We start from the raw sequence: 5,972 nt of genomic DNA on the forward strand, positions 1-5,972 counted from the left end.
GGCAGCCCCAGCGCCTGCTCGCTGAAGCCCGCCGCTCTCTCGGGCGCGGGCAGAGCAGCCTCGGGGCGCTCGCTGCTCGGCCTGAGCGCCGGGGTGGCGCGGCGGGCTGCGGTTGGCGCGCGGGAGCCGGCCGGCTGCAGCGCGGCGCTGCGACCACGCGAGGGTGGGGCCATTGCGGGTCTGGGCTGCCTCGCGCTGCGCTCCCCCCGCCCCTCGCGCTGCGCTCCCCCCGCCCCTCGCGCTGCGCTCCCCCCGCCCCTCGCGCTGCGCTCCCCCCGCCCCTCGCGCTGCGCTCCCCCCGCCCCTCGCGCTCCCCCCGCCCCTCTCGCGCGGTCCTGGGCCGGCGCACGCGCGGTGCGGCGGCGCGAGCCCTGGGCGGCCGGCGCACGCGCGGTGCGGCGGCGCGAGCCCTGGGCGGCCGGCGCACGCGCGGTGCGGCGGCGCGAGCCCTGGGCGGCCGGCGCACGCGCGGTGCGGCGGCGCGAGCCCTGGGCGGCCGGCGCACGCGCGGTGCGGCGGCGCGAGCCCTGGGCGGCCGGCGCACGCGCGGTGCGGCGGCGCGAGCCCTGGGCGGCCGGCGCACGCGCGGTGCGGCGGCGCGAGCCCTGGGCGGCCGGCGCACGCGCGGTGCGGCGGCGCGAGCCCTGGGCGGCCGGCGCACGCGCGGTGCGGCGGCGCGAGCCCTGGGCGGCCGGCGCACGCGCGGTGCGGCGGCGCGAGCCCTGGGCGGCCGGCGCACGCGCGGTGCGGCGGCGCGAGCCCTGGGCGGCCGGCGCACGCGCGGTGCGGCGGCGGGCAAGATGGCGGCGAGCAGGGCGGGTGTTTTCGCTGGACGGCGGCGGGCGAGGGCAGAGGCGGGCTGGAGTCGAGCATGTGGGGGCCGCGGTGAGGCGAGGTGAGGCGAGCGTGCGCCTTCGGGTGGCCGCGGGTGTCGGGCTGTGTCCTGCCAGCCGGGGCCGTCGCTGCGTGGAGGCGGCGGGGCGGGGGGGGGGAGTCGGGCCGGGGGCCGCGCCGCGCCGCGCCGGGTGTGCGCGGCGCCGGGTCTGCCGGAGCGCGGCTCTGACTCTCCCTTTTGCGTGTGTCGCCTGTAGGGCCCCGGTTCCTCCCCAGCGCGGGCCGGGGCGTGCGCTCGCCCCTGCGGACGCAGCCTGGAGGAGTGTGGGGGGGGTGTCTGCGCGGGGGTCTGGATGTCTCTAGCAGCGGCACGGCAGCCTGATGCCTCCTCTCGTCTGGGACGCGGGGTCCTTGGGGAGTTCCCTGCTGCCTCCTCTGGCGTTCTCTGCGAGCTCATAGATCCCTCCACCTCCTCTCCTCCCCCCCCCCCCGCCCCGCTCCCCTGTCTGGTGGGGTGGGAGACCGGTGGCTGCTCCCGCCGAGCTGAGAGCCACGTAGGGCACCCCTGTGTGCTCACTACGCATCTGGGATGGCACCCCTGCCCTGAGGGCCCCGCAGAGTCCCACCCTTCCTGCAACCAGCCCCCCCAGAGCCATTAAACCACCCACTAAACCACCCACAAATCCTGCCCCAACACCCCCACAGGCCCCAAAACGCCTCCGAGCCCTGCCGCAATGTTGTCACTGACTCCAGACCTTCCCCTGCACTCTGTGCAAGGCCCCAAACATTCCTCAAACTGCTGCCAGACCCAGTGCCCGCAGCAGTGAGGCGTTCTAACAAAGATGGGGTGCGATGTGCGTCTCCGCCTCGACTCAGTCCCGCTTTAGAGAAACAGGAACTTAGAGCACTTCCTGGTGAAGAGTGTTGACGGGTGAATGTGCGGATGACAAAGAGACTTTTCTCTCTTTTCTTCTGAGCCGCCTCTCAGAAGCCTCTGTGTGTGCACGATGTGGCTGATCTGGGATAATCGTGCTGTGCGCAGTGCTTAAGGAGAACATTGCCCTAAAATGGAGGGCTAAGGAATAGCCTAAAAAACCTAAAAGGCTCGGGAAGAGCCAAAGAGAACACCGATGGGCTCTGGGAAGCCCCAGTGATGCTAGCGAAAACAGCGTGGCTTTTAGGCACCTCCTCAGAGCAGCAGCAATGTCTCGCTCCAGCCTATGGGGCAATGGGGACTCTTAATTACCGCCTTGAATTACCACAAGTGTTGCAAAAGCAGAAGGGACTAGGGAGCATGCAGAGCAGGTTATGGACTATATGTCAAGTTTAAACAAGCAACAAGCCCCTCTGCAAACAGAAACAGGTTTAGCCCTAAGTAATAGACGAAGGTAGCTGTGAGTAACGTGAAGCGAAGCGGTGACGTCAGTCACCCCGAAAGCCTCGGAGAAGCGGTCTGAAAATCTGGTACCCTCGCGGCCTCGGCAGTCTTTTTGGTTTGTTTGGCAGGGTAGCCCACCGAAGGGGGACATCTCGAAGAGAAGCAGCAAGACCTGGGGATCCGGTGGTTCATTTTGGTCGTCGCCTGTGAGGCCAGCATGCAAGAGTAAGAGGAAGCTAGGAGCAGTCTCAAAAAGGTAATAGGTCTGAAAGGGAGACAGGCAAATCGAGGGCTGTTGTTCCTCCACGTAGTTAAAGACCGAGAGAGTTGTCGGTTAAGCGCATGCATACGAGGGTTTGCGAACAGTAACAATAACACTGAAGCGGAATAAAAATAAGGTTTCGTGGAAGATGGCGTTAGGAAGGTATTAGGCGACGTGCCCGCCTGCCTAATAACCTAGCCCTAATTGCTGTGTGTAACGTTTCCAGACCGTTTACCCTGCAACGTGTGGTGCAAAGTGCCGTATTAAGACCTTTCCCTTAAGGAAAAGAAGAAGAAAAAAAGAAAAAAAAGGGGGAAAAAGAAAACAGGGTAAAGAGAAAAAGATCATGCATAAACCTAAGCGTTTCACTGGAAGTAAAACGCGAGTTTATCGCTTCCTTACAGAGATGGAACCAAGGACAGCAAATGCTGACGAGGAGAAGAGACGGACGAGCGTTTGCTTGCGGTTAATACCGAAGGGACGGGATGAAACAAGGAAGCCAGAATGCAGCGGCCCCTCGATATCACCAGGAACTGCTACAGGAGGCGGCGTTCTGGCACGGGTAACTAGGGTAAGTATGGCTAATGACCGTTAGCAGTTATTTCGGCCTCCCCGAGGCGGCGCTGAGGACTGAGTAACCCGTTCCTGCCCTGTGGCTGCTGTTGCCTGTATCTGCCTTAGCTTTGCTTTGGCTGTTTCTCTTTTGTTTTGTTATCGTACACGCAGCTACGGAAAGGAATAGATGTCATACTTACTTTTTTAGATTAATTGCCACGGCTGAAGTTGAAGAGACCAAGAAACGTAAGCCGCGAAGGGGCACATCTTGAAGAGAGGGGGCTAGACCTAGCGATGCAGTTGTTCGTTTTGGTCGTCGCCTGTGAGGCCAGCATGCAAGAGTAAGAGGAAGCTAGGAGCAGTCTCAAAAAGGTAATAGGTCTGAAAGGGAGACAGGCAAATCGAGGGCTGTCGTTCCTCCACGTAGTTAAAGACCGAGAGAGTTGTCGGTTAAGCGCGTGCATACGAGGGTTTGCGAACAGTAACAATAACACTGAAGCGGAATAAAAATAAGGTTTCGTGGAAGATGGCGTTAGGAAGGTATTAGGCGACGTGCCCGCCTGCCTAATAACCTAGCCCTAATTGCTGTGTGTAACGTTTCCAGACCGTTTACCCTGCAACGTATGGTGCAAAGTGCCGTATTAAGACCTTTCCCTTAAGGAAAAGAAGAAGAAAAAAAGAAAAAAAAGGGGGGAAAAGAAAACAGGGTAAAGAGAAAAAGATCATGCGTAAACCTAAGCGTTTCACTGGAAGTAAAACGCGAGTTTATCGCTTCCTTACAGAGGTGGAACCAAGGACAGCAAATGCTGATGAGGAGAAGAGACGGACGAGCGTTTGCTTGCGGTTAATACCGAAGGGACGGGATGAAACAAGGAAGCCAGAATGCAGCGGCCCCTCGATATCACCAGGAACTGCTACAGGAGGAGGCGTTCTGGCACGGGTAACTAGGGTAAGTATGGCTAATGACCGTTAGCAGTTATTTTGGCCTCCCCGAGGCAGCGCTGAGGACTAAGTAACCTGAGGGGCTCTGGCCTGGGTTGGGGCAGAAGTGCAGGCAGGCGGGATCAGGCATTTTCCTCTAAGCTCTCCGAGCGGAATCCTAGCCCTGAAGGAAAAAGCACTGGGGGGAGGCTACTCGGACACCTGCCATGTCGAGGGCAGGGGCAGGAGCTGACCCTTCCCCGACGGACGTACGTACGGACAGACGCTGGTGCGGCGGTGACTCTTTGGATATCGTAGGTAAGGGGAGGCACGCTGGTGCCGAGCTCCAGGGCGGTTTGCCTGAACACGATGCCTGAGGCAGGAGGTTATGCATTGTGTCCGGGGCTGGGAGCTGGTCCCCGAGTCCCATGTACTTGGGAGTGCCTGCACTTGCCAGGGAGCCCGGTGCTGTTCCCAGAGCTGCGGGGAATTTCCCTTGCATTGCCTGGACCCTCGGGGCTCTTGGGGGTGTTTCCCCTCATCGCGAGGGCTGCCAGAGCCCCTCCAGGGCTGCGTGAGGTCCCCGAACCGCTCCCGGATTTGCTTTTGGCACTCCGCAGTGTCGCTCGTGTGCCTGGGGCAGCCTGCAGGCGCCATCCTGTCAGCCGCGTTGAGCCCTGCGGCGTGCCTGGTGACCCCTCTGGTGTGCGCCAAGGCCCTTCCTCTGTATTTTGGTCTGCCCCAGAGCCCTGCACTTGCCCTCTGATGCCCTCAGGACCCCTCAGTTCACATTCTGGGTTGCCCCCGAGCCCTCTGCGTGCCTTTCGGTGCGCCCCGTGGCCCCGTGTGTGTTTTGCGGCACGCCGCAGAGGTCTCTGTTTAGCTTTTTCTCCTGTCCTGGAGTTTTCTGGGTGCTTCTGGGTGTGCCCCAGGGCCCTCCTTTTGGTGCCCCCCGAGTCACTCTGTTTGCTCTATCGTTGTTCTTTTTTTTTTTTTTTTTTTTTTTCTTGACTTGTGTTGCACCCAGAGCTCTCGATTTGTTCTTTTGTGCTCCGCATACTCCCCTTTCCGCACTCTACACCCCAGGCAGGGCTCTCCCTTCAGCTCTCAGCAAGCTGCTGTCAGGAGAGTGGGGGTGCCTCTGCTGCCCTGGCAGCCCCAGCTGTCCCTGAAGGGGCTGATGGCCAGGCCCCCTGCCCAGTTCCTGCAGGCCCACAGCTGCGGGCCCTGGGGCTGGGATGAATGCCAGGGGGAGCTGGGTGGCAGGACAGGCCCCAGGTGGGGCTGATGGCAAGGGCAGGCCCACATTTGGGGGCTGGGGCTGCAGTTGGGGGGAGCTGGCGCTGGGGCAGGAGCTGGGCAGCGGAGCTGCCACGGAGCACGGCCCTTCGGGACCAGCCCGGCGGCCGCCCCGCAGAGGAGGTGAGCGGGGCCGGGGGAGGCGCACTGCAGGCTGGGGGTCCCGCATGTGCCGGGGGTCCCGGCGGCTGGGAGCGTCCCGGGGCCACGGAGGCGGGGGGAGGAAGGGGGTGCGCCGGGGCTGTGGTGCGGTTTACTGCGCGGTCGGAGGAGCGCGGGGGGGGGGGGGTCTCCTGTGTCAGCTCGGGAGCGTGTCGGGGAGCGGGGGGAGGAGGGTCGTGGAGGGGCGGGGGCAGTGTCGGAGCTGAGGCGGGGCCGGTCGCGGGGATGTCGGGGGAGCCCCGGGCCGGTGGTGGGGCCGGCGGGGCCGCGCTCGGGGCTCTGCGGCCGTTTCCGGGGGGACAGGGGGGAAGGGGAAGGGGGGCGGGACGGAAAGGAACGGAATGTGCCGAGGGTCAAAGGTGCCCCAGCGCTGCGGGTGGGGGGCGGGAGTTGGGGTGCGGGAATGCGGGGAGCCGTAGCTTTCGGCGCGGCATGCCGGGAGCAGTAGTCTTCCGGCACTGGGCTTCCGGTGGGGCCTGTTTGTTCTGAGCGCGGCATGCTGGGAGCGGTAGTCTTCCGGCACTGGGCTTCCGGGCGGCCATGTTGCTTGGCATGGCATGC

General features: G+C 63.3%; 1 long non-coding RNA gene across 1 annotated transcript; it reads left to right on the forward strand.

Moving 5' to 3' along the window:
- The first annotated feature begins 2,499 nt into the window (after nucleotides 1-2,499).
- On the forward strand, nucleotides 2,500-5,472 carry LOC135329079 (uncharacterized). Its single transcript, XR_010390306.1, has 3 exons — nucleotides 2,500-3,045; nucleotides 3,238-3,401; nucleotides 3,812-5,472. It is a non-coding gene; the product is annotated as an uncharacterized LOC135329079 (long non-coding RNA).
- The last annotated feature ends 500 nt before the right edge of the window (nucleotides 5,473-5,972 follow it).

This window comes from Dromaius novaehollandiae, chromosome 8 (genome assembly GCF_036370855.1).
Source record: "Dromaius novaehollandiae isolate bDroNov1 chromosome 8, bDroNov1.hap1, whole genome shotgun sequence".
Classification (NCBI taxonomy): Eukaryota; Metazoa; Chordata; class Aves; order Casuariiformes; family Dromaiidae; genus Dromaius; species Dromaius novaehollandiae.